The sequence below is a fragment of the Malania oleifera genome, chromosome 1 (genome assembly GCF_029873635.1).
Source record: "Malania oleifera isolate guangnan ecotype guangnan chromosome 1, ASM2987363v1, whole genome shotgun sequence".
NCBI lineage: Eukaryota > Viridiplantae > Streptophyta > Magnoliopsida > Santalales > Ximeniaceae > Malania > Malania oleifera.
The window spans coordinates 148260580-148273981 of NC_080417.1; the positions used below are offsets into that span (position 1 = coordinate 148260580).

Sequence of the window (13402 nt, forward strand, 5' to 3'; positions counted from 1 at the left end):
CAAACAACATAGTTCATATCGTATTTCATTCTCAATGTATTACTAACTTAACCTGCATCTCATACATTTAACATATATTTGCATAGAACTTACATTTACTCATGCCACACAATTTAATAATAAAATTCATACACTGCCTGTAATATAAGCCAACCAGCATTTAATGTTTATATACTGAAAATACCTTTCATTTCTTACGTAATTATCCTGAAAATATTTTCCACTTTTATCAGTTCATTTTCACATATACGTATTTAATAAACAACCCTAAATTCATAAAAACATAATTTAAATGGTTGACATTTTAAACTCATACTGAGACATATACACGTATATATAATACAATTCATTTTTCATTAAATTCATAAACATTCTAGTTTAATATATATTTTTTCCCTTACCTGGTTTCTTGAACTACGCCAATAGGGACAATAAAAAATACTTGTGGTGCTCACCCGGATCCTGAATAAAAAATCCTAATTCCATTAAGTTAATCATAAATAAAATATTATTTTAATATTTTCTAGGACCATAAATTCCAAATAAATGGTTATACCCTCAAATAGAACTAATTTACCAAAATTTTCAAATCCCACTCTCACTTTGGAGTGAGACCTAGAAAACTCAAATTGAAAATTTACTCATGTCAAAGTGACGACGATCATTCCCCCTTGGCAATATCTACCTCAGTTGGGATCAACGAGTACACTCGTACTGATCCACCTCCACTTAGAGGTACTTGCTGATTTCCTACGATACCATAACCTCTGAAAATCAACTAGCCAACCTCATACCACACATTTCCATATACTCCAATTTAAATATCAAACACCCAACTTGACCAAAAACCATTAAATCACATCACTTAAATTATTCCCCTTAAAAAATTTTCCTCTACAAATCAATCAATCTAACCTTCGAGTTCAAATTACAAGTTCTAATTTTTCTACTCGGAAACATCACCATCGATGGATTTACCATGCTTTTCTGAAGCTAACTACTTCTTCAGAAAAACACAGAAGACCATCAAGGAATTTTTGCCCCTAAGCTTACGAAACACAACTCAGAATTTGTAACAGTATCTTAATCTATCCATTTCTATCCTTATCGCAACTCAATCCTATACTCTGGTATAAATCATTCCTAACCTAATATTCTAATATTTTCATATCTAGGCGATGTGAATCTAATCACACTTCCGGCTGAACAATGCTCTAATACTATCTGTAAAGCCCTGACCCTCTACGTGGGTCCGAAGTGCTACTAATCCATTCATTTACCTGATAATCTACATTCTAATATCATGTACGTAACGGAAAACATAATTATAATCTTCCAACAAATATAATACCAGAGTTTTCTAAATCTATCTACACACCATAATAAACCATGCATCCACCTGTATTCCCATATATACACATATCTCCCAAAAATATTCAGTATTCACAATACTAGTATGTTTCACAACCATTCATCTATCTGAAGACTTCAATACATAAAACATAAAATATACATATCAAAATTAACATAAAAATATACCATTTTCTCTTTTTATTTCCCAAAAATGCTATAAAATCTCGAGCTCTCTAAGCTTGATCTCGAGGAAATCCTGAAAAAAGATAAATTCATATTCGGGTGAGACACATCTCAGTAAGGGAAGAAATAATATAATAAAACAGTGTGTGGCTAACATGAGTTTATATAACAACATATTAATAAAATTTGTTAAACACTTCCATAAACACTGAAATCATTCTCTGAACCTAATCAAACACATGCAAAGATTTAACCCACGAGATTACCTAAGGATAAGGGTGATTACTTGTCCATACAAGTAGTACCCATTTACTCTAATATATTAGGTAACCCAAAGGTCACAGTTAAAGCATACTAGGGCACTCACCTTACTCAATAAGCCCTCAAGTGATAAATTAATCTCGTACTCACACAATTCATACAAAAGTTTACCGACGAAGGCTCCCAAAAATAGGAAAATCTACCCGCCTATACAAGTAGTTTCCCTTTACCCTAACACGTTATGCAGCCTACTGTTACACCTGATACAACTAGGGCGCTCGCCTTTCTCAGCAAGCCCTCGGACGAAGAGTTTGTCTCGCCCAAACGTAACATGTTTAACTAGCATAAATACTGTTAATGTAGTGACCCGGAGAATAATATTATTTTAATAATAAAGAGGGAGGAAAATGGAAACAGGAATAGAATGAGGCAGTAGACTTCGTCGCATTTTGGAGATAATAAATAATATAATAATTTCAAGAAATTTTCAGAATTTGTCGACGAATACAGGGGTTCGTTGACGAGAAAATACTAAGAGGCGGATTAGGCTACTCTGAATTTCGTCGACGAACACAGGGAGTTGTCAACGAATTTACTGAAGGATTCGTCGACGAAGTGACATGTCTTGTCGACGAATCTGGCCCTATAAATAGCTAAAAATCATATTTTTATCCATTTTTCACGCCGCTCTCTCTCTCTCCTACGAACTCTCTCCCTTCTCTCTTCGATTCTGACCTCGTTAGTCGTCGGATTGAAGATTTTAGGTTATCATGACGCTCCCGGCGAAGTTCTCTACAAGTCTGCCGGAGCTGATCGTTGGGGAAACGAAGTTGGATTTCATCCCAAATTCAGGGTAAGACCTTTTAGCCCATTTTTGGCCTTATGGTAGTTATAAGAAATGATGTAGGCGATGAAATACTGATATTATATTTTGAAAAATATTATTTTCAGGGTGTTTTATAGGAGGCCCTGCGGGTGTTAGGTTAGTATACCATAGGAGCTTTCCAATAGTCAAGTAAGAGAAATATGCTATGCTAGGTATTTTTAAAATATTATTCAGTTTATTAAATGATGAAAATTATGTATTAAAGTATCGTGTGACTTGCGAATAAGAATATAGTACAAAGATATGTTTTACGATATTTCAGTATTCTGATTTTATGATATTTCAGTACCATGATTTTATAAATTTCAGTACCATGATTATATGAATATCAGTATTATGATTATGCAATTTTAGTGTTATGATTATACAGTTCTCAAAATTACAATACAGTTTATGCATCATCATGGTTATTACGATTATTTCAGAATCATGGTAAATCAGATAGTTGTATATAGAAATACATTATATAGTATCAGACCCTGTTGGATACAGCAGAGCACGGTACCGTTGTTACAGATATTATGTTACTTTATGAGTGCAACCACCTATTTAGATAATATGTGGTAAGGTCGATTATCTAGACCCTTGAAGAGGATAGGCTCCCCATTCAGATATGGGTTGAGGTGGGCAAATCAACCGATGGAGTATAGTCATTTATTCCTAATTGGCCAGCCAGGGTAAATCCTGCCTACGGGCCGCACAACCCTGTCATGAGGGGGTAAGTCATGACACACATATATCCACAGGGAACATTTTCAGTTACTATTACGTATGTACAGATTTATAGAAACAGGGAATATACCTATGTATAATAGAAGTATTTTGATTAGTAACCTATGATACTGTTATGTTAAGCAACATGGAAAGGGGGGTGTATTTTATCACTTGTACTTTATTTATATACTTAGTTATACATGTTTATTTGAAAATATATTTTCATAATATAGTAGCTTATTTGCCACACACTAGTAATAGCATATTTCGTCTTACTGAGCGTTGACTCATCCTAGTGTTGAACCATTTTTCAGGTGATCCAGGTAGGCGAGTAGATTAGGCTCGCAGATAGAGGGGCTTCAGTGGTGCCCTGTCAATGAGTGAGTATATTTTGGGAGTGTTTTTGTATATCCCAGCATGGTTGAGGGTATTTTGGGTAAACAGTGATATGTGTATATTTTGGGAACCATGTAGTACTCTGGTATTGTGTGGTATTGGTTTTTGTATTGTGTATATATTTTCATATGGTTATGTTTATGTGATTTATGCTTCTCACTGCCTAAGTTCATGGTTGAGTTTATCCCAGTATAGTATCAGAGCATGTAGATTATCATAGTATATAAAAAAAAAAATCAGTTTATTAAGCAGATTGTTACAGCTAATACCATAATACATTATTTTGTTTGCCATTATTCTGCATCTCTCAATTGTTCATGTTTTTATCTTTTACTTTTCATTTCATTTCACTTTACATGGCTCTTTCCCATTTTACATTGTTCACATTTCACATTTCATTTTTATTTCATTCATTTTCATTTTCATTTCATTTCATTTTATACCCAGCATCTTTCAGCCGTTTTACCCAGCATCTTTTAACTGTTTTACCCAACATTTTTCAGCTGTCATACATTTGCCCAGCATCTTTCAGCTTTTTTACCGAGTATCTTTCAACTGTTTTACCGAACATCTTTCAACTATTTTACCCAACATCTTTAAACTATTTTACCTAACATTTTTCAACTGTCATACATTTATCCAGTATCTTTCAACTGTTTTATCCAACATATTTTAACTGTTTACATGGCTGCATTAACACACATAAGCTGCATAGTTCATATCATATTTCATTCTTAATGTATTACTTACTTAACCTGCATCTCATACATTTAACATATATTTGCACAGAACTTACATTTACTCATGTCACACAATTTAGTAATAAAATTCATACACTGCCTGTAATATAAGCCAACCAACATTTAATGTTTATATATTGAAAATACCTTTTATTTCTTACATAATTATCCTGAAAATATTGTTCACTTTCATTAGTTTATTTTCGCATATACGTATCTAATAAACAACCCTAAATTCGTAAAAATATAATTTAAATGGTTGACATTTTAAACTCATACCGAGACATATACACGTATATATAACACAATTCATTTTCCATTAAATTCATAAAAATTTTGATTTAATATATATTTTTCCCCTTATCTGATTTCTTGAACTATGTCAATAGAGACCTCAAAAAATACCTACGGCGCTCACCCAATCCCTGAATCAAAAATCCTAATTTCATTAAATTAATCCTAAATAAAATATTATTTTAATATTTCCTAGGACCATAAATTCCAAATAAATGGTTATACCCTCAAATATAACCAGTTTACCAAATTTCACAAATCTCATTCTCGCTTTGGAGTGGGGCCTATAAAACTCCAATTGGATATTTACTCATGTCAAAATGACGACGATCACAACTAGGACCCCGTAGTGGTGTCTGATCGTTGATTTAACAACATATTTAACGAGAAATTGAGAAATTTGGGGAATATTATTTTGCCCCTGAAATGGTGCTTACTCTGCTCCCATGACAAATTCGCTCCAGTAGAAATGTCGGTGGCGGAGTTAGGAATCCAAAAACACCTTCCGTTTCTCGATTGGCGCTCGTTAGGCCGACGAAATTAAGGAGAGAGAGAGAGAGAGAGAGAGGCAGAGACGGAGACAGCGGAGAGACAGAGAGAGAATGAGAGACGTCTGTTGTTTCAGGTCAACTTCTTGAAGATGCTTTCATTTTTTTTTTCTTTTGCTTACTTTAACTTAACTTATATCATATACTTATATATATAATCACCATTTTACTTAACTTAATTAATTCAAGTTAATAATATTTAACTAATTAATTACTAATAAATAATTTTAATTTAATTTAATTATTTTTTTTACTATTCCTTTTATTTGTTCATTTAATACATTAATTTAATAATATTTAACTAATTAATTGATTAATTTTTTTTTATTTAATAACTTTTTTTTTCCGAGTTATTACATCATAAATCAAGTTTCTTTGGACAGGTAATAACGTTGAGATTTCTTCTCACTTTGCCCATTAATATCCTTCAACTTAACCAACGGAACATGTAAATCATCATCTGAACAATAACCTTTTTTCCAATGGGAGTTTCTCTAAAGTATTTGTCTCCACCTCCCTTATTGATTCACAATTATGTGGGACATAACTAGGCATAATTGTACACTCTTGTTCCAAGATTTCTGAAACCATATTACTAGATGTCATCAACTAATCACGCATTACTATACCATCTTCCACTAATAGAATATCAGCGTCGGGAGCACCCATGACTGGTTCAACAATCTCCTCCCTCTACACAATCTTATAATATCTTGTGTTCATCTGTAAAATCTCCACTTCAGGCCTTGGATCTTCAGGAACAAACTCCCCCTCTTCCATCTCACTTTGCGAAACTGTCTCAAACACTGGCAAAATTTGTGATGTCGTTGCACCCTCTTGAACATGAGCCACCTCTAAAGGTTCTTCAACAATGCATAGATCTATCAATTCTCTCTGAACTTCCTTCCCTTTATCCAATTTCTTCACATGCCAAACTTCTTGTCGATTTCCTTGTCTAGCATTTTTCGTATCCTCACTTCTATCCCCAATTTTCTGTTTCCTTTCACCCACTCGACATACCACCTTTGAATGATCTTGTCTATGACATTTCTCACAATAAAATCTTTGTTTTTCATACCTCACTTCTTGCCAAATTTTTTGATTTGAAGAAACCACAATTGGGAAAGCATCCACCTAATCTGCCAATAAATCCACCTCCACACATATTCTCGCACCCGTAGCCATAGTTCAGTTAAGCGTAGCATTGTCAGTTCCCAGGTATCGACCAAACCTCGTGACTAGAATTTGTAAACAATCAGACTTGTACATATGCATCGAAAGACCAGGGAGAAATAACCATTGAGGGACCAAGGATGGTTCCTGCTATAGATTAAATTCCTTTGTCCATCGAAAAAGACAAAACGGAAACCCAGCCAAAATCCTTCCTTCACGAGACCATTCATGAAGAAAATCTTGTTCATTCTTCATCTGAAACAATACGTGAAAATCATCTATGAAACTAACAGAAGGGATCTCTGAAAGGCCCCATGACTTTATGATATTCAAATGGATAACGTCAATGAATGGTCTAGAGCGCAAAAAATTTAAAACCAACGCAAACCAGAAATCTGCCGCCACTTTGTTCATCTCAGCCTCAGAGAATATGAAACCAATATCTCCATCCACATCAACAGGATATCTCATGGGTAGTTTGAAAAAGGAAGATGGCGAGTTAATAGCATAAGAACATAATACTACATGGACATACGACAAAGGTCCTGAACCACCTTTTGAAAGAGGCCCCATTGGTGGAGGATCCCCTAGAGGACCGGAAGGCACCACCATTGAAACTCTAGAATGTAGGCGTCTTACTTCAACGAAATCTTAGATGGTTGAAGAGAGACATGCTTGATTAAGGGAGTTTCGAGTTTCGGTAGAAAAATAGCTTGCCAAATTCAATGCCCTAGAGATCCGGATGGCGGCGAGATGGGAGACCGTCTGTGGTTGTAGCTAGTGACTATGCTCTCTGGAGAATCGCGCAAAGTAGGAGGAGGCTAGGGATGTGGATGTGGGATGCAAGCGGGAGAGAGGTAGAGCTCGAAGTCCTCGTGGATGTCAAACTTCCCTTGGTTCTAAAATTTAGACCACTGTCACGAGACTTCTCTGCAAAACCCGGAACTGCACAAGTCACCGTTTAAGTCTCCTCTACAATCCCCGAACGGGTCCCTCATGTTCTTGAAATTGCCGTCGTCTCGAAGCCTTCGTCACAAGAGCTTCTCCTCTACAAGTCCTGGAAATGGCACAAACCGCCATCGGAGTCTCCTCTGCGAATCCCCAAACAGCATCAAGTAGCCATTGTCGTCGTCGCGAGAGCTAGGGTTTATCGCCGTCGTCACGAGGGCTAGGGGTCCTCTTCGGAATGGGAGGAAAGAGGTGAAGAGCCTGGAGAAGGCGAGGCAGGCAAGGGGGAAGGCAGAATCCTCCACACACTATCTGAGATGTGTGGTTGTACTCTGATCTGTAATAACAACGGCACTGTGCTCTGCTGATATCTGAACTGATTCATTAGGGTCTGATATTGTATAATACTATTTTCTATATATACATCTTACTGTTTTATCATGATTCCAAAATAACCATAACACTGTAAACTGTTATGAAAATATTGTAATATCTGAACTGTAATAGCTATAATAATTGATATGTAATATCCGAACTGTATAAACTGTAATATTATAGTGTTATGACTTTAAAATTTTGGGAATCATGGTAATATGTAAATGCTATAAAATATCTGTCTGTATATACACTGTAATTCATAATTCTGTAAAATCTGATAAACATATTTCTGCATAAATACTGTAAATCATAGTAATCTGAAAACTGTAGGATTTTTGTACTGATCTGATACTATCTCATGCTATACAACTAAATAAATAAATATTCCATATTCTGAAAACTGTATCTTCTAATATACAAATAATTTACGTATTGGATAATAATCTGGAAAAATATATAATTTATTGATAAAAATTTGAAAATTCCTAACATAACATATTTCCCTTACCTATCTCACTAGGAGGCTTGCCTCCAATTCAACCCTCATGCCATTAGCATACCAACCTCAAAATCCTGTAATTACATATATATAAATTCCCTAGTAAAACACTGAATTTTCCAGAAAATCATCATACTCACATTTCCTGAATTTGCATATTCGTAATTTCCTTAACTATAATTTACCTGGATTCCTAGAAAAATAACCACTGAGGTCTCCAACCCATGCTTGCAAGGTTCCAAAAATACCCTACCCCTGAAATTATAACACCTTAATTTTACTCCATAAAACACCAATATATTCTCATACAACACAAAATCTAAGGTCAGATAAACTTGATAATATTGAAAATACCAAAATAATCTACTTATCCTGAAATTGGCATGGTGCCCGAACTTCTCAAATCAACATTCTGCTCTGTTTAGGTTATAGAGAATCTCCTCAGGATCACCGTGGTAGTTTCTGACCGTCGAACCAAGGAGAAATGGAGTCGAAAATCTAGTGAGAAGGAGAGAGCACCGAATTCTAGTGAGAGAAAAGGGAGGAAGATGAATTCGTCGACGAACACATAACCCTCGTTGATGAATCGCAAACCCTGAAATCAACCCTCTCGGCAAGTTCTCATTCACGAGACACGTGTCCCCATCGACGTGCCCTAGAAGACTGCTCGTTGACGAACGTTTTGCGCTCGTCGACGAGACCCTGTTGAGTCCCCCATTTGAAATTTCTTTTTCTCTCCTTCATTTTATTATTTAATTGTAATAATTCTTCGGATCTCTACACGATTACTTGATAGGTATCGAGTATATATTTATTAATTAATTTATTTTAAATTAATAATTATATTTTGCATAAAATTTATGCAGCTAAAAAATAAAAGAGAAACATTATTTGCACTCTAAAAAAGTCACTCAATAAATTATTGTTTGCTCTCAAACTCTCCTATAAAAATAAAAATTAAGGGGTAATGTAACGATCCGAAGAATAATGCTATTTAAATAATAAAAAGGGAGGGAAATGGAAACAGAAACAGTAAGAGGCAACAGACTTCGTTGACGAAGGCTTCACATTCGTTGACGACATTGCACTTTCGATGTAATAACCCAAGAATTTTCCTAGGACCTCGTCGACGAACATATGGGATTCATTGACGAGGGTACATGAGGACCTCGTCGACAAGGACGTGTTTCGTCGACGAGAAGATACTGAGAGAATGTTTTGGGCGATTCTAAATTTCGTCGACGAAGGGGAGAGTTTGTCGACGAATTGATTCTTAGACTTGTCGACGAGATGACGTGGCTCATCGACAAATCCCGCAGTATAAATAGTGCAAAACTTAGTTTTTCACTCAGAAAATTCGGTGGAACACTCTCTCTCCCCTCCCCTACGATTCCTCTTCTCTCTCTCCTTGATTTCAACCCTGTCTACTGCCAGATCGACGATCTGAGACCACCACAACTCTTCTGGGAAGTTCTTCCTAAGTCTGTCAGAGCGGATTGTCGGTGGGACAAAATTGGATTTCAACCCAGAACCAAGGTAAGCCCTTTTTGTTAAAATTGGCATTCCACCAGTTGTAAGAAATGCAGTAGATATAGAAATAGTAATATTTTGTTATAAGATATATGGTTTTTAGGGTGTTGAGTGGGAAGCCCTGCGGGTGTAGAACCCGATACAGTAGGAGGTTTTAGCCAGAATCAAGTAAGAGAAACATGCAATGGTAGGAAACTTCATTATGCTTTCGGTACAAAATATAGGTTGTTATCAAATTATTATTCAAATTATATATATGGTTTTCAAAGCCTAATTATGATAATATTTATTAGTATGACTTGAATTGATTAGAGTACAATACCATATTTATACAAACCATGAATACCATGTTTACAGTTTATGAATAGAAATACCATGATATTTACATGCTTATAGAATAAAGGACTTTCAGTATACAGTATACTCAGAAAAATATATTGTCAGTAATTTCAGAATAATCAGTTTTTCGGTACCATAATGCCTCAATATTTAGTTATACAGATAACAGTTCAATTATACAGAAATCAAATTTTCAGTTAATTAATTTAGAATTTCAAGTAAATTCTATGAGGTTATGGTTATTTCAGAAATCATGGTAAAATAGTATGTTAAAGATATCAGCTACCTATATAGTATCAAACTCTAATGGATCAGATTCAGCAGAACACGGTACCGTTGCTACAGACATTCAGTTTAGAGTGCAACCACTTTACTCAGGCAGTAAGTGGTATGAGGTCGATCGTGCCCACGTCGGGACAGACTCTCCATCAGATATGGATTGAGGGGGCCGATCAGATTATTGGAGTTCAGTTGACTTACCTTGGTCGGCCAGCTAGGATAGGTCTCGCTTTTGGGCTGCACAACCCTGTCATGAGGGGTTAAATCATGACATACAACCCATTCAGGGAAATTTTCTCAAATATTACAAGTATAAGTAGATTTTTAGAAATAGTAGTAGTATTATGATAAGTAAATTTATATAGTTTAATATATGTTATTTATACAAGCATTTACAATTTAGTTATCCATGATATTATTTTCAGATCAGATGATTTATATAGAAATATAACTCAGTAGCCACACACTAGTAATAGCATGTTTCGTTTTACTGAGCGTCGTTTTATCCCGGTGTTGAATTATTTTTCAGGTGAACTAGTTAAGCGAGCGGATCAGGCTCACAGGTAGAGGAGCTGTTAGTCTGCCCTATTAAGGGCGAGTAGTATTTTTGTATGTCCAAACGTCATTAGGGAATAGTTTTGAGGAGAACAGTGAAATTTGAATAATTTATGGGATATGGCTTTCTGCTTTTCAGGTTAATGTTTGGTATTAAAATAGGGGAAAATATTTTATTTTATTAGCAGGTCGTTAAATTGTGATATCAGAGCAGTGAAATTTCATAGTAATTATTATAAAAAAAAAAAGTAAGGAAAATCTCAATTAATTTGGCAGGATGTTACAGGTAAAGTCATTATTTAGTACATTAAAAAATAAATTTGAATTGTTAATGATATATTTTGAAGTGTAATGGTGTTCGATTTTTTTTTAAAAGTAAAGTCAAGGTATGATATAAAATCTATGGTTAATAATTTTTCCTATTATTTTATTTTATTTTTCAAATTAAAAATGACATATTTAATTGTTTGTTCCATGATATGGGTAGGATATAAGAAAAATTTTAAATAATTTATTTGGTTATTATTTTTGTACATCATAATAATTATTTTTGTTGCATTATTTTGGGTATCATCTTTTAAAAATATATATAATTTTCCTAAAAAATTGATCATTTGGTCATAGTTTAAATCTTAAAAATTTTTGCTAAAGCAGTGGTTTAATATGAGATATAATTTGACACGTACATAATTTACAAAACTATCTAAAAATTTTGTATTTTTAATAAACATAATTGTATGTTGTAATTTTATTGGCCTGGATAAATGAAGATAAAAAAGTATGTACCTTTTACTTATTAAATTCTTTATTTTGGAGTTCATGAACTTAAAGGAGATATTTTTTTTTTAAGTGCTTTACTTGGTCTTGTTACGCTCTTAAATGTACATCTAATTTGATATGTTAGCATACATTAAAAGGTGTCACGGGCTGAATATTTCATGCCTTTGTGAAGATATCGTGTGGTGTTAGCTAAAGTATTCTTGTTTAACAAGGCAACCTAACCTTTACCACAATTTACCAATAAAACACTTTCATCGTCATTAAAGTAAATATAAATAGAAGTAATATGCAACTTATGAAAGCAATGACACTTAAGGAGTAAACATTGAAACAACGTAATTCGTTATTAACACTTCTGTTAACCATGTGTGTCTAACGAGGGAGACCAGTAGACTAAACATGTTGATAATAGCTAATGAGTTTGACAAGTTGATGAGTACTCACCCTCCCCTAAGTTATTCTTACTCTGACACTAAAAAACATCAATATGACCGATGAGTCGTACTCCCTTTTTTTGTTTAGAAAAAAATTATTTATGAAAAATAACTCTATATTAGTATTTACATGATGGAAACTCTCCCAAATGTACAAGATAAGTGGTCACAGGCGAGCATAATATCCTGAACAAGCTCAGCTCGTGATGAACTATAAAAATTTAACACATTTAAATTTTGTTTTATGCTTGAATCATTAATAGAGATTGATTGAAATTGTTTGATTTGAATAGTTTAAGGTTTGATCAATTCGGAATATAATTGCAATTTTTTCAAGTTATTGTTAGTTTGATTTTTATTTTAGAGTGAAATTGAACATCGATATATATATATTGTTATGAAATAAAAAAAAAACCTTTAGGGGACGTTGAAAAATAGCTCATACGATTGAGATCTAAAACATAATAATACCTATATTTTTTAATTAGTTGATCAAATCAATCTTACCTACTTAAATAATAAATAAGAGGAGCATTGGTATATAAAAGACAATTACATATGATTCATGAATTAATTTCAATGAAAAGTAAAGACAATGATAGGAGTAATTATAAAGTTACTATGCAAAAGTTAAAAAAAATAAAAAATCTTCCCGAGAATAGAATATAACACAATAGAATAAAATTAAATTTATCATGCTTTTCATTGAAATTTTGATTGCATTCCATTTCATTTTATAAATTAAATATGAAAAAAAAATGTTAGCAAACATTAAACAAATTATAAAAATTTTAGATATTTTAATTTTAATTTTAATGCTTGAACCATTAATACAGATTGACTTAAATAGTTTGGTTTAAATTGTTAAAATTTGATCAATTTGAAAATTGCAATTTATAATTTGTTTAAAAAATTATTAATTTGGTTTTTATTTTATGGTGGGATTGAATTAGACATCAAAATGCTAATTATTATAGAATAAAAAATTAAAAATATTTGCGACGATGACAATAGCCGCCGTAATTGAGATCTAAATGTAATAATATTTATATGTTGAACATATCAATTTGGGCTCTTGTATACAAAAAGACAGTTTTTATGAAAGAGTACAA

General features: G+C 33.5%; 1 protein-coding gene across 1 annotated transcript in view; it reads right to left on the bottom strand.

The window, feature by feature from the left end:
* LOC131158226 (AUGMIN subunit 4-like) overlaps positions 1 to 13402 on the bottom strand; it is a 59266-nt gene that overhangs the window by 17376 nt on the left and 28488 nt on the right. The gene's annotated exons all lie outside the window — the stretch shown is intronic.